Source organism: Crinia signifera, chromosome 3 (genome assembly GCF_055691185.1).
Source record: "Crinia signifera chromosome 3, ASM5569118v1, whole genome shotgun sequence".
Taxonomy (NCBI): domain Eukaryota; kingdom Metazoa; phylum Chordata; class Amphibia; order Anura; family Myobatrachidae; genus Crinia; species Crinia signifera.
Window position 1 is genome coordinate 164,508,801 of NC_139219.1, and position 25,873 is coordinate 164,534,673.

Genomic DNA, 25,873 nt, shown 5'->3' on the forward strand with positions numbered 1-25,873 from the left:
CTGAAACGTGTAGGATCCTGCTTTTAACACGTTTCAAAATACCAGTATTCTGTAACCAGTAAATTGACAATGGAGCTTTCACACTGCAGCTGTTCCAAGCTGCAATGTGAAAGGGACTTTAGTTTAAAATGTATACTGCTTTGTGTTCTATAAATTTCTTAGAATATATATATATATATATATATATATATATATATATATATAGTTTTATGTATTATTACTTTAGCTTTAGAATGTATATTGTTAGTGTATTGTTTTATGTACTATTACTTTACTTTTAGAATGTATATTGTTTTATTGTATGTGTGTGTTTTACTTTACTTTTAGAATGTATATTGTTTTATATACTATTACTTTAGTTTTAGAATGTATATTGTTTTATGTACTATTACTTTAATTATAGAATGTACTGTATATTGTTTTATGTACTATTGCATTAGTTTTATAATGTATTTTGTTTTACTTTTATAAGGTACGTTATTTGTAAAAAGAGAGCATCATTGCTATTATACTGTTTAGTTTGATGCCTATATGGTCATTATATTACTTGCTTTGCTGAAGAAAATACTATTTGGAAGGGATTATTAGTGTGGGATTAACAGAATACTGTAATTGCATCATTTTGGCTGAATAAGCTTTCTAGCATTCCATGTCTCCATACTATCATACAGTTAAATCCCTCTGATGAGTTCCCATTTCCTAATAGCAAATTTACCTAAATGTGTGCTCCTGTAAAATTGAATGAATTGGGACTATGGGACTCGCTGTGCCATCATTGTTCCTAACAGAGGGTTCAGCTTCATAAGTTCATGCCAATTAAAGTGTGCACTGGTACATTTAACATCTCTTGTGTACGTGGGCTGTTCCATAATAATGTGTCTCTCTTCTCCGGTTATTTTGAGACACAATATACTGTAGCGTAAAATAAAAATCTGCTGTCTTAATTAAGTTTGGTAATATTTTTCACACATTCCAATAATATGGTTTGTTTCCCAGTCGTCCCTACATTGCTGAATCTTTCATATGCACAAATATGTGTATTGCTTGCACAAAGATGAGTATTTATTTGTACTGAATTAATAGTATACATTGGTTTGCTATACGTAGTATATTCCATGTTTTCACACTGTTTTCTCCAGAGCCATGTATACGCATATACAGACACTGCAGTCATACGCAACTCAGCTGTACCTCCTCTTAGGACATAAATAAGCAGTGTTAAGAGAGGGTATTATGAGCAAGATCCCCAATGGGCAACATGCCTGTGTGGCTGGGGAAGGGTTTGGGCTGACAGATTGGTTGTGTGGGTGCATTAGAGAGTAAAGGATGGTATCCTGGGGTGAGTGTGTAAGGGGGTAGAAGGTGGCAGGCTGGCAATGTGAGCTTGTAAAGGGGACACGTTTTGGAAATATATATATATATATATATATATATATATATATATATATATATATATATATATATATATATACACACATATATCATCTATATGTATTTGTCTAGTGTCTGATTGTGTGTCTCCGAAACACTGCCATCTGTTGGCAGCGAATGAAACGACATCTCTTTCTCTCACACATGCACAAACACAGAGGCAATCACAAGGTAGCAGACTAGCTTTCAAAGCATTTGCTTCGAGCGGGCTGGTATTTTATCTCCATTCACTTTATCTCTCTCTCCAGTGATCAGAACTTGGACCCCCTGCAGTTGCAATTACAGACTTGAACTCTGTCTTTATACCCATGCAGACCTGTGGAGAATGTTCTTGTAGAATTCCAAGAATTATACCACAACATTCCACTGTAGCATTAAGCTTGTTTCCTTGATTCCCAGTACCGTTAATTGTGTATTTGACACCTAGACAAATATTTTAATATAGACTACAGAGCGATTTATTGACTGATATCTACAGAGAACATTCTAGTAACTTCTGTAAATTGCAAAAAGTACTTTAGTGATCAATACATAATATGTAGGTAAATCTAGTGAATGATATTCAACACAGAAAGCATCTTAATAAGCATGAGATGGCTCCAGTTTCATCCATATCCCAACCCTTATCACAGCACTATATTAGAAAGCTCTCTGTATTGTATATTAATCATTACAATAGGTTCTGTATTGCAAATGCTTTGCTGCATTTGATGTATAACTCTATAAAGTAACATAGCTTAAATCATTCAATACATTTGATATATCGCTACTTGATCTTGTTAATAGCAAGGATGTTGTAGGTCTTTAAGGGGTTTCTTTATTAAAATTTGAGGTGCAAGGTCAAAAAACAGAGGTTATCTTTAATGTTCTTATTCTGTTAAGCTATGAATAATGTATTCATTATAATGCATGAACTATTTCAGTCGCTGTGCATCTCATAGTCAAGAAGGTCATAGAGAGGTCATATGACCTATGAAGGAGCCTTTATAATAGATTAGTAAGAGGAGCAGTTGTCCAAGTCATATAGAAAAAGGGAGCTCAATTTAAGGCTTCCTAGTGATGAGTAGACTACACCTAGATCTGAAGTAGACATGCCAACTAAACCACTGGGAAGTTACAAACATCATAATGTCTATTCTAAGCCTATGCATTACACAGACATATTTTTAAAAAATTATCTAAAAAATGACTAATGTTAAATGTTTTAACCTAACAGATTTCAGTCTCTGATTACAGAAACAATACAGTTATTACGTACAAGTCATACTTTCTTAAAAATATTCACATCACGAGCCAGGTTTTTATTTAGCTACATTGGCGACAATCACTGCAATCATAGCCAACTGAGAGCGCTGGCATGGGATGTATCAAGATGTGCTAGACAAAATTACCTTTCTACTGTTCCGGGTCACTCCTCTTCTGAATTAAAGCTAAGATGACAAATAAATGCCACTGAATGGAGTTAAGTGAACTGCTAGAAAGCTCTGCAGGTTTTCAATCTTGCAAGCTTTGGAGTGACCTACAGTAGCACGTGAAAATGAACCAATTCAGCACCATGTCATTGCAGGTTGTAAGTTATTTGTCCCCTGCGAGTCATCTTAAAAAGATTGTTTTTTTAATCTTAACAGGTGACCACGTCAGATGGTAAAATGTATAGTATTTATGCTTGACTGTTTATCTATTATATAACGCTACAATTTAGAATACAGTTTATCACTTTGCTCTTACATAAAGCTTATACAATGGCAATAATAGAAATATAATAGCCCAAAACAATTTAGAATACAGTTTATCACTTTGCTCTTACATAAAGCTTATACAATGGCAATAATAGAAATATAATAGCCCAAAACGTGGGATTGGATCGCTCAATCACCTCCTTGGACCTTGTATTATTTTACTTCAAAGCCTACTTATATAGCATTGGACAAAGTATGTGAACAGCACTGTGTACATTGGAAATACATTTTCTTTATATTTATGACTCATTTCTGTGTTCGACAGGCAACAAGTAATTATTGAGTTTATTCCTATCTCAGCACTGTCAACGGAATAGAAAATTCCAATTTCCCACAAACTACACAAATTATGGCACATAGAAGGTCATTCTAGGATGATTATTGCAGTGTCTATTGTTTCTAAATGTATTCCATACCTGAAAATAAAACAATCTGTTTCTGCAGTATTTCAGGAGTCCTGGCACTGGTAACAAGCATACAGCATTTGTGTGTTGATTGTTACTTCCCCACAGTATATATAATGGATAGGAGTGGTTAGGAGAAACAAATACAGAATATGTCATTCTGATTCATATTTGCTTTATTTGGTGACATCTAGCTGTGGTTGCATTAAGGGGTGTACTATATTTACTAAGGTGCATGTTTAGAAAAGTGGAGATGTTGCCATAGCAACCCATCAGATACTAGCCACTATCTTCAAGAAGGTGCTAGAAAAATAAGTGGCATCTACAGGCAACAAATCCACAGTTTAGTTAATATACCCCTTAAAATTGGCACGTCACATGTTATTCTTCCTGTATTCCTCTGACTCCTGGAATGCAAGCAATTTATATTTTCATATTGCTCTAAGTGGATGATCATACAATAAAACAGAGGATTAACCACATAATACATAGTAACCGAGGGTTTTTGTGCAGGGCACAATGTGATTGCATTTTATTAAACTGAATTTGTTATTTGGTATCATTTGTATTAGTTATATGTATTTTTATTTTTTTAATTGGTGTCTAAGTGAAGACTACTGTCCACCAGCCTCTTCTATAAACTATGGTGGCAGTGTATAATCTCCCGCATCTTCACCCTAGTCTGTTTCAGCCTCACTCCATGCTCTATGACCAACCTTTGCCTTTAAAACCTAACCACCCATTGTATCTGTCCAGCCTGAAGCTCCACTACAGTGTGTCTCTCTAGTATTATTCCCACTGTGTCCCTACTGCACTAGATGGAATTGGCTGTAGCTGGGGTCCCTCATATATTTGGGGCTTGGTACAGGTGTCCCCCGTGTACGTCCCTGTTGTAGAGCCTATCTTCATGCAGATGCAGTGGTATGGCAACTCTGGATACAATATTAGTAGCTATTAAGTTCATTTTATCAAATATCTGAAGATAAGTGCTGTGAGTTAAGGCATCTGCAGTTAAAAATCCATCAGGCAGAAATTATAATGCCTATGGATAGAGACAAAACCAATATGCATCTGAAACTGCTAGCTGTGATTGAATGGACAAGGAAGGAACAGTGTGGATACATTGAAACGGATTGTGGGGAGTAAAAGTCAATGGAGATTTATTATTCAATGTGAGTTATGCAACAGGAAAAACGTCACTCATTTTTGTTCACACTCCATGGAGATGCAACTATAAACATGCAGTGTTCCTCATTTAATTACCAGCACCGTGGAACCTTAATTGGGTCTCCTCAAAAAGTGAAAAGACATTAACCATATAGACAGAATACTATTAAATATTGCCAACAGAGGAAATATTAGTTCAAAACAATTGTTTGTTTTATTATTAGGATACATTGTAGCAATTTAAGCAAAATGACAACTCATGTGGCTCATACATTTACAGTAAAAATGCAAAAAATGCATTAAAAAAATTCCCAGCTCACAAATCCTGATCATTTTATGGTTGTAATCGACAAATTGAGGATCATTTCCCTGATCTCTCTATCAGAGAATGGGGAATTGCCCTGATATTCCCTTGACGTACGGGCCTCATAGGGAGTAAATTAAAGTGTAGAGGCAAGTGGATGAAAGTGTTATGTAACAATTTTAACATAACATTTTCATCCACTCGCCTCTTCAAATTATAAAATAAATGAGACAATAGGACAATAGAGGCTTTTCTACTGTCACATTTCAAATGAAAAAAATAATATATATATATATATATATATATATATATATATATATATATATATTTATTTATTGAAGAAAAGTGTGAGTGGCGCTTCAGTAATGATTAGAACAAATCCTCAAATAGCCTTATAACAAGGATATATAAAAGTCACCAAAGTCCAAATTGAAAGACTGCAGCTCCCTTTTTAGTAAGCATCAACATCCAGGGTCAGGACATACACATCTAGGAAATATAAAGAGAAAAGGGGCGCTCCATGGTGCGTGTAAATGACATTTAATTAGGAGATAAAAACTCCAATAACACACGTAAAAGCAATTGCTCGTACCAATAAAGTATGCACTGTGGGCTGGTTACCACATGATATAAAAGAAATACCCGGGGCAAACTGCTCCAATGTGCTCCTCCACGATAATCCGGCCAACGACAACCACACACGCTGGTTTACGCTAGCAGATCTCAGGAACCAGAAGCCGGGGGAAGACGCCGGTTTCTGGTTCCTGAGATCTGCTAGCGCAAATCAGCGTGTCTGGTTGTCGTGGTCCGGATTATCGTGGAGGAGCACATTGGAGCAGTTTGCCCCGGGTATGTCTTTTATATCATGTGGTAACCAGCCCACAGTGCATACTTTATTGGTACGAGCAATTGCTTTTACGTGTGTTATTGGAGTTTTTATCTCCTAATTAAATGTCATTTACACGCACCATGGAGCTCCCCTTTTCTCTTTATATTTCCTAATAAATATTAACCTATATATCATTAATATATATATCACACAACACTGGAGGACTGGCACCACTAGCCATATAATATATATAATATATATAATCCCATCCTGTAAAAAGATGGACGGTGGCTAGATCGACAATCACCTGGTCAACCACTCTTGGTTGAACATGTCTAATTTGATGCCTAAAGATAGCTGACAGCGTCTAGATTGACAGTAACAAAAGATAGATGCAAGCGTGGGATCAACCGGAATATGATCGACAGTCACAAGGTCAATACGAGTTTTTCATGGTTTCTTTGCTTTAGACTGACTTCGATTTTTACTATACAGGTGTGCATAGAGTTAGCGTATAATAGTGTGCCAAGCTTAGCAACCCACCGTGCCTAAACATGGCAAACGTAGAGAGCCATGCAAGGAGACACTGTACACTTATTTGGTGTCCATGTTCACCTATGTTGACATACTCACCAAAACAAGTGTGAAAATTTGTGTTGACTGAGTAGCTGTCGATCATGTCCCCATCGATCTAACGCTAGCATCTAACTTTCGTTACTGTTGATGTAGATACTGCCGACTATCATTCGGCATTTAACTAGATGCGTCGACCACATGATTGGCAATCTAGGTGCCGTCGACTCCCTATATCAGAACCTATACTAATATTAAGTTCATCAATGTGTTTTTATTGGTGAATCAAATGGGCGAATCGGATTAGCAGAACAGGGAATTGCGGTGCAGACATATGGCCTATATTACTATAAGTTTGTTTGGAAAAGCTTAGTTTAGATCAGTGGTAGCCAACCCTAGCCCTCGAGAGCAACCAACAGTGCACATTTTCCAGACAACCTAGCTGCTGCACAGCTGCAATCATTAATCACTGACACATTTTAAAAGATCCACAGGTGGAGCTAATTAGCTCACTTGTGATTCTGTGAGACCTGCAAAACATGCACTGTTGGTAGCTCTCGAGGACTAGGGTTGGCTACCCCAGGTTTAGATAATCAAAAGGAAAAAATGTCATGACATTGAAGAGATGACTGAAATGGCTTACCCAAAAATATTAATCAATTAATTTTCATAATTCACAGCAAAATTGTACATTAAATAAAGATATTACCAAAAACATTTATTTTTTATTTACCGTATTTGCCGGTGTATAAGACTGGGTGTATAAGACGACCCCCCAACATTTCCACTCAAAATATAGAGTTTGTTATATAAGTGCACCCGGCGTATAAGACGACCCTCCCACTTGGAGGCATGTTTTTCAAGGGAAAAAAGTAGTCTTATACGCCAGCAAATACAGTATGTATTTACAGGTAGTGTAGTCTAAACACAGACATTGTGGAGTAATGACATTCAAACTGTTTGGATAAACAAACCACAAAATTAAAATACCTGTAGTTCAGGCTCTTGCAGGTGCAAATGGGGATTTCTTTTATAAAAGCGTATGCATTGTTTTCCTTTAAAATGTGACTAATCATAACCATATATGTATTTATTGATTTTATTCTTGTCAACAGTAAAAATGCATAGTTTTATTTTCTTGATGTTTTAGGTCCTGTGTCCGTCTCAAGTCCATTCCGCTATGGTCCTGTCCTGTACACTGCTATAATGTGCAGTCCCAATGCTTCTGGTTACTGCTGGGTGAGAGGATGATTATCTATTGTTGGTTTATTGTTTTTCTAATGTGGAGATGGAGAACTGCAAAGATAAAAGCAGTGTGCAGTTTTAAAGATGAGTGCATCAGCTTGTAGGTCATTAGTTTTTGTACTTAGCAGAGTTAGTCTGGTGCTCTTTGATAGAAAAAGCCAATTGGTTTTGTAGGCAACACAGAATAAAAACATGTTTATTGAAAAATAAAATGATCGTAATCACGATAGCAGCATAAGCAGAAAAGCACCAAAACAGTGAACGCACAAGATAGGCCTGTCTGTTCTTCAGTGCACCATCTATAATAGAAGATGCAGACACAATACTGTTTTCTAGACTCCATCACTGAATAATCATCTCAATATATTGTAATATGTCAAAACCATAAACTACCAATTAAATGCAGCTCTTAATAAATAGGCATAGACATTTCTAGAATGGGTGCACACATGTGCCTGGGCCCACAATGCACACTCTGCATCCATATATTATACTTACCCCTCTGGAGTCTCGCAGCCGTGGACACAAAATACTCAGAAAATGGTTGCCGTAGCCTTTCCGAGTGATTTGCGCATGTGCACTGGATATGTCTCCGGCTAAAGGTGTGGGCGCCATGTGCCTGGAGACCTGCTCATGCGCAGTAGACTCTGGCAGAGGATGCACACAAAACTTCACCTCCCTTAAAACACCCCTGTTAAACGGACTGCATTGGAGAACAGTTTGGCAACAAAATTAAAATGTCTTCAAACTATAACATAGATTACATAGGTCTGATTTGCAAACTATTCAAATTGTACTGTATCTTTCTGTCTTGCCCTCTTATGTATAACTTGGAAATATTTTCCACAACCAATAGTCCAATAAAATACAAAATAACATACAATTTGTATTAGTGCTATAGAGTTTTTTTTAATTATATCATGATTTTATAGTACAGAAAGAGATCTTTAGTTGTAATTTGGTAGATTAATAGGAACATTATTACACTATCTATGGGATTATATATGTGAATATTAATGTAATTATGCAGATTACAACTTCTGCTGTAAATGCATTTTCTTGGAAGCTCCTGAGAATCAATTTTCACCTTGGGGTCAATGGCCAATCAAGTGACTACTCTGAATTACAGAGATACCATACTCAGCTTTTTCATTTCTTTTTGTTATTCTCTTTCATTTGCTCTAGAGCATAACTTACCCATCCGTTTAATTGGTTCTTTCTTAGCGTTTTGTAATGGTTAGATCTTTTTTTCCTTATTGTTTATATAAAACAAGTTTATATGTGAATTAATCACTTTGAACTAAACATCCTGTTTTTTATTTCAAAGAAGTAAAACATAGTAACTAATTCACAATAATATAAAAGTAATCTTGATTAAGGAAATTAACTTTTTGCCTATAATAAACTTAGATTCCATAAATAAAAATAATTTACATTACACATAATCTACTTAGATGGTACAGTATATAACAACAATTCACATTGTAATTGAAAATGCTTTTCTTCTAAAATGAGCAACTATTTAAAAATAAAATGACATGATGGAACATAGTTCATTAATTAAAATGAAGTAGATTGTAAAATCTGTAATAACCAGTAAAAATATCTTTAAATGTCAAATAAACATTGGGATTGCTAATTTTGTAATAATCTTGAAATTAATTATTGAGCAAATAATACTGCTCAATAATAATTTGTTGCGATGTTTATTCCATATCCCTCACTGTTTTGCGCCATCTTATCCCTCCTCAATGGGGGAAATTTACTAACAAATAGGATTACGGTCGATGCCGGATACAAATCCATACGACCATACAACACATCTACATCAAGCACGGCACATCTAGATTTGTTCATTTCAAAATATGTTAGTTTGGCTTATAAAAAATATAAAAATATAATGTGGGGTATGACTGTAACCAAAAAGCCCTAAATCGTTAAGCAGTTAACAAGAAATACAAATGATTGTTCTTTGATCCAATGAAAAGCCTTTCTTTAGTCCAGCAGAAAATCTGTGACTTCACAGCTACATTATACACAAACAAATGTAGAGACGACATCACAATTTCAGACTGATAATTAGTCCTGTGCTGTCCAGAATGGTATATCATAGACAGTACTATCACTAGGAGTTCCACACACCTTTAGGGCTGCATAGGAGAATTAGCAATTTCCGGTAGCTCTACCATAATAGCTGGAACTGTGTGCAGCCAAAAATGGAAACATGGACAAATATAGCAATTTCTGGCTCTCTTTATCTATGTCAAATCATTTAAAATAGCCTATATTTTGCTTCTGCTGTAGAAAATGATTGTGTGTGTATGTATGTATGTATGTGTGTATGTATGTATGTATGTATGTATGTATATATATATATATATATATTGTGTGTGTGTGTGTATATATATATATATATATATATATATATATATATATATATATATATATATATATATATACACACACACACACACACAGATCAGTGGTGTCAAACTCATGGCCCTCCAGCTGTTGTGGAACTACACATCCCAGCATGCCCTGACACAGATTTTATATATTGGATTGCTGAAACTGTGGCAGGCCATGCTGGGACGTGTAGTTCCATAACAGCTGGAGGGCCATAAGTGACACCACTAACCTAGATCAAGTAAATAGATTGGTCTTTAGTCTTTAAATGTTTGGTTAGTGTAATATTGTTACATTTTAACTGAGACATTAGAACAATATATGTGTATAGATATAGTTATATTTGCAAAATAGGAGTGTTTTCGAAAATATAATATTGGGATTTCAAACACAGGTGGTAAGCAGGTGCATATGGGGCAATTACAGACCCATGTCTAAGCAATCTGTCTAGGTCACTCAGAGATAAAGCACGGATCTCTCTGTGTGGATGGCCCCTGGTGACGGCAATACATGGTTCTGAGCATCACTAGCGCCTGACTATATTTATAAAGCATGCAGTATAAATCTAGTCATCGCCAGTGTTCTCTGAATTGTGAACACTGGTCATAACAGATAGCTCAACAAACATCGCCAATGCCTCACTGTGTGCTAGATTGCTCAGCATGGAGGCTCAACTCGCTCTATGTGTAAAAGGGAATAAAACTGAGACTTAAGGGCCCTACATACGCAAAGATGGGTGCCAGAGATACATAACGGGAGATTCAGCACAAGAGATTTCACTCTTTCAGACAATGAGCCACATACAGAGAGATTTTTGCCAGAGATTCATAATGGGAGATTCAGCATGGGAGATTTCAAATCTGCCACAACTGTCACAGAAAGTGAAGTAAAACACTGCACTTCATTACAAAAACAATGTTATATGGTATAGACCTCTACCACATAAATATTGTCTTCTTTAATAGGTATGCCCCCCCCCCAGAAAAAAAGTTTGATCATTGGTGGCTAGTGGACCCCCCAAAAAACTTTTAACTCATGGTGGCTAGTGGTTCCCCCAGAACACCTCCCCCCCCATATGCACACTTTGAAACGTTGGTGGTACAGTGGGAACCTCCTCTCAGTCATACAGAAAATAATTTTGGAAAAAAAATGGAATTGGGTCCCCCCCCCCATCCCCCCTCCCCCCCCCAGGCGTGACCAGCATCAGGCTTTTTGAGTGGTCGTGGTTCCCAAAATACGGAGGACAAAGTGAGTGGGATCCCCCGGATTTTGGGGACCAGCACCAGGCTCCATTAGCAGGGGGTGTAATGCCATCGCCAGGGGATACTCTTGATGGGGTCCCATGGCCAAAGCGTTACCCACCCTAACTAGTCAGCCCAGGCCGGGTGTTTTTTTGGGGGGTGGGGACCCCCCAAATAAGGGGGTCCCCCCTCTCCAGGGCACCCCAGGCCTGGGCTGAAGCCCGGGGCTATCCCCTGCACCCCTGGGCGGTGGGTGCAAGGTTGATAGCTTGTTTAACAGTAATATTGTCTTTTACAGTAGGACTACAGGTCCCAGCAAGCCTGCCCCACATGCTGGCACTTGGGAGAACCACAGGTACCAGCATGTGGGGCATTAAATGCCCGCCGGGACCTATAGCCCCCCTGTAAAGGAAATAATAAAATAAAACCATAAACACTGGTTTAAAATGTTTTATTTAATAAAAACACAAACACCGGTTTTTACGTATTTTATTAAACTTCATCTTGTCTTCACCCAGGGGGCTCCTGCCCCCCCAGGGCTTCTGCGGCGTCTTCACCTGGGGGCGGCGGCCCTCTAAGCTCTTTTGCATGGCTGCCGCCTCCCAGGGCTTCTGCCTCTTCATCTGTGTTCTTCACCTGAAATTTGAATAATTTTTTTTTTTTACAACTCCGTCCCAATGCCGCTGCCACCGAGAGGAGAGGTGAGGTGGGGGTGGCAATGGTTGCTCCTGCTGGTGGGGAAGGGGGGTCAGGGGTGGTGGTGGCGGGTTCAGCGGCGCAGTCTGCAGCGGGTCTGTGGCGTCTGCAGTTGCTCGGCCCTGCTCATCTGCCCGCAGCCACACATGTGGGAGATGAGCAGGAGCTTTCTGAGCGACTGTTCTGAATTGTACAGCCCGTCCATTCTGAATCTTGGAGAGATTAAGAACGGCTGGGGCGCACATGTAAATCGCTGTGTGGGCTATATGCACAGCGATTTACATGCATTTTCTGAGCGATTTGTTAAAATCGCTCAGAAAATGCCTGAATATCGTGCTGTGTGTGGGGCCCATTACTGCATATAGGACTTATTGGGGCATATTCAATTAGCCATCGGGTATACCCAGAAGCTGATTAATCATGCCACACAGGGAATCCTATTCAATTAATCATAGACACTAATAGAATATGTTAGAAAGGTGGAGCACAGGGAAAGATGTCGTTAGGAACCTTGGAGGGCTGACCATCTTCATCCTAATTCTATATATCATCTAAAGCCCAATGTAGTACTCATTTATTACTTTTGGTGGCTTTGCTTTTTTACATTTTTATTCAATATATGCTTCTCAAATCTAAAACTTTTTGCGCTATGAGAGGCATAAATTAATTTTTTCTTAGACATTTCTTGGAGAGAATCAACAACTAGTAAGCACCTTAAGAGGAATTTACCTCATTCAAAACTCAAAGGATTCAGGGACAAAAAGGAATGTTACACTAGTGTGGAATTTACAACTAATTACCTGTGCCAACAAAATATCCTAACTTGGTAGTTGTTTTTCTTGTGATCTTTTGACTTTCTAGGGCTGTTGGTCTATTGTTGTAACCCTCTTTGTGAGTTAGCAGCATCTCTATCTGCGCGCAGGAAGTACCTTGACTTTTTTGTGGCTACATATTGAAGTAATCAGCCTTTGAGTTTCTCAGTCTCAAATACAGTTACCGGTTGCTACAAATAATTTCACCCCACTGATTCTGGATCATATGCTGTTTAGCTTAATCGGTCTGAGGACCAATTGTGCGGCTCTGCGTCTGCGTATCGGCAAATATATATGTACAGTATGTGCAGGGCCACTGTGCCAATGCTTTCGGTGTACATCTCAGTCGCCGAAGTGTTCGCGCAGAGGGGACAGGCAGGAGGCTGGCGCATGAGGATGCCCAAAGTTTCCTCGGCGTCCTCAAATGACATCAGCCACCCTCACACACATCACTCACAGTACACCACATACCCACACACAGCAAACTACACACACACATATATATGTAGCGCACCTCACACACTTACACATTGGACAGATACACACAACACAACACACACATACATAACACCCCCATGGCCGGCGCCACACAAGGCAGCCTTAGGCATTTGCCTAGGGTGCCGGCCACTGGAGGGCGGTACTGAGCCGCCAAGGAGACCAGGAAGAAAGCTGCAGCAGCAGTTGGCAAGTAAGGGACACCCAGCCAGGAATTTAACCAAGCAGGTGAGTCAGTGAGCCGTACACGCCCCACCCCCCTGGCTATAGCCTGCCAGTGGATTGCGATCGGTGCCCCACCCCCTTCCCTCAGCTAGACAATGGCAATCCGTGGAAGGCTGCCCCCCCCCCCCGTGCTGGACAGCAGCAATCCGCTGCCCCCCCTGCTGCTCAGCCACAGAGAGCCCGAGGTGACCCCCCGCACGCACACTCACCCCCCCCTGCCCGTCTGGGGGGGGGGGGCTGGGCAGCGGGCACCACCCACAGACTACTGTGCCCGCATTCCCTCCCCCCACTGGCTGGATGTCCCGTACTTGCCACCTGCTGCTGCTGCAGCTTCCTTCCTGGTCTCCTCAGCACTGCAATGTCAGAGGCAGATTGCAGACGAGTCTGACATCTGAGCCACAGTCCATAGGTGGTGCCCACTGCCCGGGTGGGGGGGGGTTGTACTGGTGGGGGGTCACCTGGGGCACTGGCAGGGCTTGCACCGACCCCGAACACACCACACACAGTACAACACACACCCACATACACTACAACACACACACAAGAACAGTACAACACACGCAAACACACTTATATGTTAGTTGGGCACCCACTATAGTTAGTATGCTCATACCCCCACTATCCATGTCGGCATGGAGTTGATTGTATATAGTGTGGCGAGCGCAGCGAGCCACAGAGCCCGAAGCGTTGCAAGCCTAGCGAGCCCCACGAGGGGACGTGGAAAAATAAGCAAATAGCTTAGTGGGCACCCAACTAACATAGAAGTACCAAAATTAATGTATCATAGAGGCTAAATCTCAGGAATGGATGTGGAATTCATTAACACACACAAGCTATCAAGTCAGGAGCTGTGTGTTGCAAACAACAACACCACTCCTGATTTCATTGCTGTCATTGAGTATCAATGCAAACACATTCTAACATTGTGGTGGAGGATTTAACAAAGTACAATCTTGGGCCATTGGCACAGCATAAGACGAAATTTTAAAGCAAATTTGGAAATTAAAAAACACCCAAGGTTTTCCCGAGCAACGCCGGGCACGTCAGTTAGTGCAGTAATAAAAACAACAGAGCACGCATGTCAAAGACTTTTGTTACCCACAAAAGTTGAACAGCAAATCATTTTTAATCAATGTGTATATATATTGAATAGAATGAACAATAGAAAATCAATAAAAACTTTTTGTTCAAAAATTTTTATAATACAAAAAAATTTGGTACATACGGTAAATATAACTTTCTCATGTTTACTGCATGCCATGACTATACACACCAAAGACACCTTCACAGGTGATCAATATTTCCTTGTATCCCAACAAATAATTTCGGAAGCGGTACATCTGTCAGAACAGACTTAGGTCTACAGTCATTAGGTCGACCCCGGAAGGTTGACTGGCCCCAAGGTCGACAGGGTTAAAGGTCGACATGACTTAAGGTCGACATGGTTTTAGGTCGACGGTCATTAGGTCGACATGAGTTTTTCACTTTTTTTGACCCGAATGTTGACACAGTCGACATGGACACAGTTGGAGTTGAACCGCAGCCCCTCGCATCGCTCGCTTCGCTCGCAATGCTTCGGGCACGGTGCCTTGCTACGCTCGGCACACTATTTTATTCTCCCACCACGCCCTAGTGGATGGTAGGGCATGAAATACCGCCTGTCGGCACATGTCGGCTCAAAAAAAAGTGAAAAACTCATATCGGCCTAATGACTGTCGACCTAAACCCATGTCGACCTTGGCCCATGTCGACCTTTAACCCTGTCGACCTTGGGGCCAGTCGACCTTCCAGGGTCGACCTAATGACTGTCGACCTAAGTCTGATCTGACAGATGACCGCTTCCCATAATTTCATATACCATTAATACTACTCTAATTTTCCCAGTTAATGCTTTTTTACTAAAGCCACATATGTTCAAACTTTGAATCCTGAATCATTTCTGTTCTTAATAAAAAAAAAAAAAAAAAACGTTAAAAAGCCACACACATGAAACTTGTTCAGCTACTTTATATAGTGGATTGTGGAAACATTGCTTGACTATAACTTATTTTGTTAATTTGATTTTATGACATCAGTCACAACCAGTGGCCATTTTTATGAAGCCTACCATTCTACTTAGTATCCAGTGAAGGCCATTTGATACCTGCATAGTTTTATTAGTGACCTTGGGAGAGGAGTTCAGTTTGAGGATTTATGGCAAGTCCTGTCATCAAGGACCTATTTACAAGATTCACTGTCATTTAGTGGTAAGCTATTGTTCCCGAATCCAAAGACAATTTCAGTTGCTGACAAGGCAATCCCATAAAAATATTGCCTGTCCACCTAGGTGTCCTACCCAATTATCTGAAGTGGAAATTAATACTTTTAAAAGCTGCTGGTTTTGAAAGGTTATTGCGACTTATTCAATTGGTAGTCTTTTATGCATTATGATGAATTAGTTTTTAGGCTGTTATTTTCCATGTTAGCATATCAGGAAGGCAGAGCGCGACGCTGAAGCCCTAATGAGAATGCAAAATAGATTATGTAGTGGTGATACTGCTCCCAGAATGGAATGCTTTATTTTTAATAACTGGTAATTGTAGTTTTATCTTTCCTGTGGCAGTGTTATGCCTTTGTCAGAGGCAGCTGCAAGATACCTTCCACTTAAGTCACAGTTCTTGGTAACCCTTTCTGTTTTTCTTTCTGATTACAGACAGCTTGGTGAAATTGCATATATTACAATATATTTCATTTTCTCATATTAGCAAATTACATGTCAGGAACAAAATGTGGTTTTATTAATTTCATATATTATCAATTATTGTGATACTACTCTTATACATTGGACTTGTTTAGTATGTGTTCTTATTCTGTTAATCATCTATCATCAATATATATATATATATATATATATATATATATATATATATATATATATATATATATTATATATATTGTCTAGTTTCCATGAGTCTCCAAAACACTGCCATCTGCGGCAGAGAGTGAAACTACATCTCTTTCTCACACATACACAAACACAGAAGGTAGCAGACTAGCTGAACATGTATAACATTTCAGTGAACCTTAAAAGAAATTATATTTAGTATTCTGTAGGAAGGTGACATAAACCATAATTATATTTTCTCAACATAGTGTTCATCCAGATATTACAGTCCCCTCGGTTGCATTACTGCACTTTAGAAAACAAGTAGTACATAGAAAATAGATTACTGGCTTGTGCCAGTTTCTACTCCGTGTTAGACCCATATCCATTGCACAGTGTTTTCTGCAGCTGATGTTGGATATATATTGTATGTATCATACACTGTAGGTTGCTTCTCTACCAACAGCAAATACAGCTCATTTTGCTGGGTTAGCTTTTAGTATGATATTTAATACAATAAAGAGCAGTGGTGTATCTATAATGGGTGCAGTGCGCGTGGTGACATGGCCCCTAAGTCGCAGGGGGCCCATACTGTGCACACTGCAACCATTTTCTTAATACTTACCCTTCAGAGTCCTACGGCAGTGGCAGGAACTCTGCAGAAACTGTCAGATAAATAGTGTGGCAGCCATTTTCCGTCAATCTGCTCATACGCAGTGGAGTCTGAGGGCTCTAGTGCTCAGACTTCACAGCGCAGTGGTGCCCTGCTGCTCCCAGTACCACTCCCGGAAAAGAGGTGAGTTTGTCTGTATACCGCATATGCACCAAGCCCCAGAATGCAATAGATAATGGGTCTTGGATGCGATGGGCAACACTATCTTTAGCCTATGGGCTTATTTCCCATTTCCCAGCTGAGAGGGATCCAACTGGATCCCTCCCCAGGACACCCACAGTGCATGCATCACTAGAAGCAATTGCAGATCAAACTCGAATTCATAACCACGGAAGTCCTATCTTTTTGCAGATTGCGATAATGCTGAAATGCATGCAGAGAGTGGCTAGATGCCTCACATGCAAAATGCAATGATTGATGCATCCCTCTCAGTATTTTCATTTATAGTACATGGATTGATCACATAATAAATTCAGTAAATTAGAATCTAATGTTATTAACAGTCAGATATTCAATTAGTCTTGTTAAACATTAACCTATAAAATCTTATTAAGGCAAAGTGGCTTATTGGGGGTCAAAATTAAGTGTACACCTTGCCTAGAATTTGTTCCAGTGCCAGGACAGTTGATCTGAAAATCTGGCCAGTGCTCATCCGTGACATTGCGCAACCAGGACCTCCTGCCCAAACTGTAGATGGATTTCCAGTAATAAGATCCAACAGAAGATAGTTCCTTCATGCAAACTTAAAAAACTTTCAGGTTTTTTGAAGATTGCTGATTATTTTAAGTCCCATTGAACCCCTCATGATAAATTAAACACTAAATATATACAGTAAAAGCATTTCGCAGGCATAACTAGCCAATTAGTGATAACAAAAAAGTGAGAGTTAATACAAATGTATTTTAAATAATTTACTGTAGGTTTATTAAAATGCATAGGCATGCGTACAGTGGGTGTAGGGGGTGCCCAGGCTCCCTCTGATGACCAACACACCCAGGGCCTTCCACCTGGTACGCGGACTAAGCAGAAGAGTAAGGTGCCATAGTAATAAGGGCACTGACAGTGTCTTTCCATTGCTGTCAGCACACAGATTACTATGGCGCCTGACTGTGCACTGATGATCGTGGTATCAGACAGAGGGCGGTGGACAGCCTGGCTGTATCAGAGCAGGTCCACGGATATTTCAAGCCTCGCGCCAGCTTGTGAAGCAATCTGAGCTTGCAGTTTGTGGTGGTTACTGATGGAGCTTCTGGATTGCAAGCTCCAATTGGCTCACGAGCAGACACAGGATTTGAAATAGCCTCGGACCTGCTCTGATACAGTCAGGCTGCCCACCTCTCTCTGCCTGTCTGTCACCACTCTATGCCTGGCGGTCACCCCTAACCCCCTTGCAATGAGCATTTAACTCCCCCTTGCAATGAGCCTTTAACTCCCCTGTGGCAATGAGCATGTAATCCCCCTTGGCAAGGAACATTTAACTCCCTATTGGCAGTGAGCATTTAACTCCCCAGTGGCAATGAGCATTTAACTCCCCCATGTCAATGAGCATTTAACTTCCCTGTGGCAACAAGCATAAAGACCCTGGCATTGAGCATCAAGCCCCTGGCATCAAGCATGAAGCCCCTTCTATCATGCATGAAACCCCTGGCAACAAGCATGTAACCCCTGGCATTGAGCAAGAAATCCCTAGTAATGAGCATTTAGGTAAGTGCCACTTATATGGCATAATATGTAATAGTCATTACAGTGTGTGGTATAATATGTATTGGACATTATGGTCTGTGATAAAAATGTAATGGGCATCACAGTGTATGGCTTAATGTGTATCGGGCATTACAGTGTGTGGCATAATGTGTAATGGGCATCAAGGTATGTGGCATAATGTGTAATTTGCATCATGGTGTGTGGCACAATATGTAATGGGCATCACAGTGTGTGGCATTATGTGTAATGGACATTATGGTATGTGGCATTATGGCGGTGATTCAGGTGGGTTTGCAAAAGGACAAAACTATGTGCATTTCAGGTGGGGCTGATGTAACATGTGCAGAGAGAGTTACATTTGGGTGGGGTGTGTTCAAACTAAAATCTAAATTGCAGTGTCAAAATAAAGCAGCCAGTATTTACTCCACACAGCCCCAACTGCAGTGCACAAGGTTTTGTCCATTAAAGAAGGAGTTTGCTTTGGCAAACCAACCAGAATGACCCCCTATGTGTGATGGGCATTTGTGCAGCACACTGTTCCTGTTTCTAGTGTGTATGTTTGGGGGGAATGATTCATTCTGAAGCCCAAATACATAAATAAGTCACCTTCTATTTAGTTTGCATTGACACCCAGTAGGCGGTGATAGACACGCCCCTCCAATGGTGCATCCCCTAATAAAATGGGCTGCACACATCTATGTTACAATGCAAGTTTATTATAGTTTCATTCAGTGGCGTAAGTTTGTTCCAGTTGCCCGGAGGCAAGATATGTATTGGTGCCCCCCCCCCCCCCCCCCTCTCACACACAACCCTTTATAGCCTTAAATAAAATATATATTTCTATTAAGAAGGAGGGGGGGGGAGACCACACTCGCACAATAATGTCACAATGGTGGGGTGCCCTACAAAGGGAATGTGTACCCACAATATACTTCTTTTCCCCAGTCCGCAGATTGGGGATGTGGGGCACTCTCCACAGAACAACACTGCTTATGATGTGTGTTGTCAATCAAAAGGTTGTAATAATCCAAAAGTTTAAATCAAGTCAGCAAAGGTAATACATTTATTGATTGTAATCCATTCACATGCCCCGACGTTTCGGTCCGTGCAAAAAGGACCTTTTTCAAGGAGCCTAAAAAGTTGGCAAATGTACATATAATGTAATCAATGCTGTCAAATATACATAGCAGCAGCATATAACAACAACAAATAAAACAATACACTTACTTAGTGTGAAGTCAAAGAAAGCATCAGGCAATATAAGGGAATAGGAACCTCTTCCTAGAGGGGACAGCCTGTAACTGAGCTCACCCGGGGCCGGCTTTTATACCTGACTGCTATCTATTTGCGTGTCAACGTTTGACGCCGTCTAAGACGGCGTCAGCGTGTTCTCCCGCTACTTCCGGTGAGACCGGAAGTCCAACCGCCAGAAGTGCCGGAGATGGCACGCACATTGGAACGCACGGTGGCTAGAGCAACGTCGTGCGTTCCCTGCAGTCAACACATGGGTACAGGGAGATAAAGGGCTCAAACCAGGCGCATATGCGCTTCTGAAATACAGGGGGAATCGGGAAAATAAGGCATAAAGCCGGATCCGGGCGGACGTGTCATATATCTCTATAGAGTGGATGTAACACCATCCTAATGTGTTCAACATACTGAAGTGAATCTAATATTTATCATAAGTAACTAATGTATACAATCTAAACAGAGATAAATCACGTCAGGAACCATGGATGTAGATGCTCAACTGTGGAAGAAAGAACTGTACTGTTTGGTCATATATAAAGAGTGAAGACCCAACCTAAATTATAACACAGCGATAATGGAATGTATAAAAACACAGCTATAGTGGAATGTATGGAATGTATAAAAAATTACCACTATAGCTGTGTTATGATTTAGGTTGGATCTTCTTGCCTTATTTGGAGGCCTCAGCCTGCCTCAGTCAGTAACAATTTGCTGGGGATGAAGGGGTTGCTTTGAAGGTTATTGGCATTATTGGCACCACTCCACACAACTTACACACCAAAGTCAGATGAATATGGCAACAATGCTGGGGACTTCCTTCTACCCCTTACCCAAGGGTTAGCTAGTCTTTCACAGTAAAGGTGGCTATACACACGCAGATTTATCTGCAGATCTGTCTGGTTGGAACAAAAACATGGTTATGGATGAGAGCAAATGACAGTTGACCATTTGCTTGGAAATGCTGGAAAACTGACAGACTAGATGGGCCAAATGGTTCTTATCTGCCGTCAAATTCTATGTTTCTATGTTAAACTGTCACTCATCCATAGCCATGTTTTTGTTCCAACCAGCCAGATCTGAAGATAAATCTTACTAGTGTATGGGCACCTTAGACACAGCGCAGCCCTTCCTCCATTTCAGTTACCTCAGAGTACTCAGTCTCTAACTGCCACTGGTCATGTGACCTGCTCCTGCCTGCTTGTACAGCTGCTGAGGCTGCTGGGATTTCTCCACCTGGGTAATCATATATACTATAGCACACTGCACAGTGCCATTTGTAATACATTGTATATTGGGGTATTACAGAAACAACTCTCATAGTCCGCGGCGGCCGGGTGAATGGAGTTCCAGCGGCTTGCCCAGGTCAGCCTCCGCCTCCAACTTCAAGGATGCACGCACATCACTTCACTGTGGAGTGCGCATTCATGGTGCAATGCGCCAGTGACTCCCGCCCTTGGCCCACCTGAGAAGCACGCACTCCCACCCGCCTGTCTGTAAGAATATACCACCATGGGGGGGCAAGCAAGCATCAGCAAGTGCATTTACACTTGCCGATGCTGACTTGAAGCTAGCGACGGCTGTGGGGGGAGTGACAGCCAAGCTACAGCTGCAGCATAGCCGTCATTAAGGAAGACCTCCCTTGCCTGAACATGCAGGACGAGGGAGGGGGTGTTGACAATGTGCAGGAGCCGTGACGTGCTGTCATGTCTCTGCTTGTATTTAGACCTGTCTTTCTCGGAGGATTCTTGTCTGAAAGGATCCTGTGTTTGTAACTAAATTCCGCGAAAAGTGCTGCTTACATGTTTGTATGACATTATCGCCCTCACCTACCAGCCCCATTGAGACTGCACTCATTGTAGTCAGTGTAATGCTCTCCGGGCATTATACTGAATGTCATTGCCGCTTTAAATTTTCAGCTGTAACCCACAGGTACTGGTAATTTACAAAAGGCACCACTTCTTAAATAAAGGCATTTGGGCTATTCAATAATGTAATGTGACGTGGGTGCTGTCTAATACAAGTGACAGCGCTATGTAGAACAAACAGGTTGATTGTATTTGATTTTTTTTTCTTTTTTTTTTTGCAACATAATATACAATTTAAACACAGCCCAAAGGTCCAAGGCGTTGCACAAAATTTCACATTTAGAGACACAATTAGGTTTCCAGTAGAGAAAAACGAGTAACAGCCTAGCTAACAGAGTTAGTGCATGGCACAGGAAGTACTTATTTTAAGACTTGAAACAGAGCACAACAATACATAATTCAAGGAGCAACTTTAATCTTGTTTGCTTTCTGCCTAATTGGTTTTGCAGCCTTGTTTTGACATTTAGTCCAAGCAAAGAAAAAATGCTTAGAAAAATAAGAGCAACTTGATCTAGACAAACAGGGTTTCTCAGATCAGTTCCAGGATGCAGAAATGTATTATTTCTTTTCTGAAAATCAATGTATGTGGATGGCTGCCAAATATCAATAGATGGGAAAAGATATATATGTATCTTATGCTCACATTTAAATAATTTGCTGTAGCTGAATAAAAAATGTGAGGAGTTTAAAGCAATACTATAACTAGACATTTCGGTGCTAAGTGTCAGAAAAGGGAATTTGTGCCCTCCCTCCATACTCAAAATAGGGGCAGTGTGTGCTGACAGCTTGTCAAAAATATATGGGGTGTGGCTTCATGGGGAAGAGCCATGGTCACATAATAATAGCAATGTACATTACACCACACAGTAGTGTCCGTTATTCACATTACACCACTCAGCAGTGCAACTTGTACACTTGCCAGGTAGAGCCCCTTAGACACACTGTGGGAAATTACTAAGATGGGAGTTCTATTTTACATGGGATATTGCTATGGGCAAATTACTGCTGGTGCTAAATACATTAGAAGTAAATTCTGACTGGTTGCCCATAGCAACATCCCATAGGAAATAGAACTCCCATCTTAGTAAATTTCCCCCACTGTGTCATGTAGAGTCTTTAGACACACTGGGCGGTATTCAATGTTCTCCGATAGTTGTGTTTTTTTCGCAATTTCTTATTTTTTCGCTCTTTTTCTATGTTCGATACTTTTCACCTATTCAAAGTTGGAATTTTGGTATTTCGATACGGTTTCGCTAGTTTTTTAATGTTCGTTCCTGTCGCTTAGTTTTCAGTGATAAATTCGCTTTGTTCAGGCGATATCTTTAATTTATCGCCTTTGAAAGAGCTCGTTAATTTATCACCTATTCGATGTTCACTTTATGCAGCCTTCTGTACATCTCACGGTGTAATTATCGCCATTTCTTATCGATTTCATTTACATGCGCAATGAAAGTTAAATAAGAATTTTTTCCATGAATGTTATATAACTAATTATTAAAGCTGTAACACTTGTAATTAAATATATATTTAATTTATTCGGGAATATATTTCAACATTCACTTTTAACCATGATCCTCGGGTGCATCATGGGATCTTTTTTACTCATGATTCATTACCATCAAAATTGAATCCAAATTCCTGATGATGTCGCAGTAAAAAAACGATGACTGTGAAATAACTTGCATCTACGACGCACGTGTCCACAATGACTAAAATTTGCTCGTCCACTCCAATATATACCTTTTAACGATGGCGGAAAAGCGAAATAGCAACTCCCACCGTTCGCCTCATAGGTGTTTTATCGCAATTACGCGTTACGCGTCACACTAATTTTGAATAGCGGGAAAAATGAACTAAGCGATACATTAACGCAATACGAAACAACCGATAACATTTCATTATCGCCATGCGAAGCAGTGACGGAGCACATTGAATACCGCCCATAGCATCATGTAAGTAAGCCCTTATATAGATATATGCGTCTCACATCCCTTATATACATATATGCGTCTCACAGCCCTTATAAATGTACATGCCCCTCAGAGCCTGTATATGCATATATGCCCTCACTCTCCCCTCTCACAGCCCTTATATGTAGATCATATTTGCCTACCTTTGTCTCCTCTCCAGGAGAAGCCCAGAGAGAAGACTTTTCCAGGGGCGGGGCATGCCATTGTTAAGCCATGCCCCCATTTCAGCAAATGCCTCTATTTGTGGCTCTTAGGGGAGGGGTGGTATGCCCCATTAAGCCCCCTCCCCAAAGAGCCGCAAATGCCTCTATTTGACCCGCAGTGGGAGGGGATGTGGGCGAGTGATGTGGGGGTGGGGGGAGGCACTTAATGCAGAAGTCTTGCCCATCCTTCCGCGGGCGGGAAGGGGACCCGATTTTCAGGACCCTCCCGGCCATTCCGAAAGGGTAGGTAAGTATGATGTATATATACCCCTCACAGCCCTTATATACATATACAGTATGCTCCTTATTATATAAATATATTATATAAATATATGCCCTTCACAGCCATGGACGGATGTGGGGGGGGGCACCCGGGCACATGCCCCCCTGTCATTTCTGACACTTTTTTTTTTCACTTTAGCTGCCACCCGCCGCTGCCGCCAGAAAGAATTTACAGCCGGGCAGAGAGCGTCGAGTAACCCAGCTGTATTCAGTGTCAGAGAACACTGCAGCAGCCCTCGCTCCCGGCTATTTTAAATCTTGTGCTGCCGCGGCCGCCTGTTGGGTGCGTGAGGATCAGCAACGGTGGCTTCTGATTGGCTGCCGGACCACGAGCAAGCTCCAATTGGCTCGTGCACCCGGCATGCTGGCAGCATCGCGAGATTTAAAATAGCCAGGAGCCAGGATCTAGGGCTGCTGCACTGCAGTGCTCTCTGACACTGAATACAGCCAGGTACTCAACGCCATACCTCCCAACATGACCCATTCCAGGAGGGACAATATGCTCTGTGCCTGGACTTGGATGTCAGTGGCAGTTGCAGAGATGCAGGGCTGTAGCACAGTTCAAAATTCAGATAGGAGAGCTGCACCAACTGCCACTCCAAACTACACAGTCAAGGAATCACTGGCAGGTGTGGCTCCCCTATTTAAATTTTGGACAGTGGTGCAGTTCCACCTCTGCAATTGCCACTGGCAGGGAAGTCCAGGAGTAGAGCATTTTGTCTGGAATGGGTCATGTTGGGAGGTATGCTCAATGCTCTCTGCCCGGCTGTAAATTATTTCCGGCGGCGGCTAGTTCATGTATGTGTATGGAATACACAGTGTTAGCTGCTGGTGTGTAGAAACACACTAGCTCATCCTAGACTCCGCTTTTGATGTTTTGATGAGTCCTTATATTTCCAGGGTTAGCAGTTATGCTAATTAAACAAAAGCATGCATGCAAGATTTAAAATAGCTGGGACGCGGGGCTGCTGCAGTGCTCTGACACTGAATACACTGAATACTGCCGGGCCGCTCTCTGTCCGGCTTTGAAGACATTAGCTAGACATCCCACATGGCAACAATCATGGAACCCCACATGGCAACAAGCATGGAATCCCACATGACAACAAGCATGGAAGCCCTGGCAACAAGCATGTAGGATACGTTTTTTTGTTTGGGTCCCGCACTGGATACTCCACTGTTTATTGATTATTACCATCAATTTTTTATTTATTGGAGTGGAGTGAATAATTCAAAAAGATCCAAATCCTGTTATGTTAATTTATTCAAAAAGCTTCCTTCTTTAAAGGGGAGAAAGCCTTTAGATCTAACCTCTTTATAGGTTGGAGGTGCTCCCCAGAGTCAGAGATAAGTATATGTTATACTGGAGAAAAGAAGACTCTTTGTGGGGGCACTCTTAGTGCATGTACATGAGTACATGCGTGTAGGATACCTATTAATACCAGAAAATGTGGTGAGTGGCTATCGAAATGGTACTATTTAAAATGTAACTTTT

The 25,873-nt window shown here is 40.8% G+C and overlaps 1 protein-coding gene across 3 annotated transcripts in view; it reads left to right on the top strand.

Annotated features, from left to right (window-relative positions):
- HS3ST5 (heparan sulfate-glucosamine 3-sulfotransferase 5) overlaps positions 1 to 25,873 on the top strand; it is a 312,296-nt gene that overhangs the window by 197,780 nt on the left and 88,643 nt on the right. Inside the window, exon 3 of one of the 3 annotated variants that reach the window (XM_083176864.1) lies at positions 7,598 to 7,686. The exons of the other annotated variants lie outside the window; for them this stretch is intronic. The gene's annotated coding sequence lies outside the window, so the exon portion shown is untranslated. The remainder of the gene's footprint in view (positions 1 to 7,597; positions 7,687 to 25,873) is intronic. 3 annotated transcript variants of the gene reach the window in all.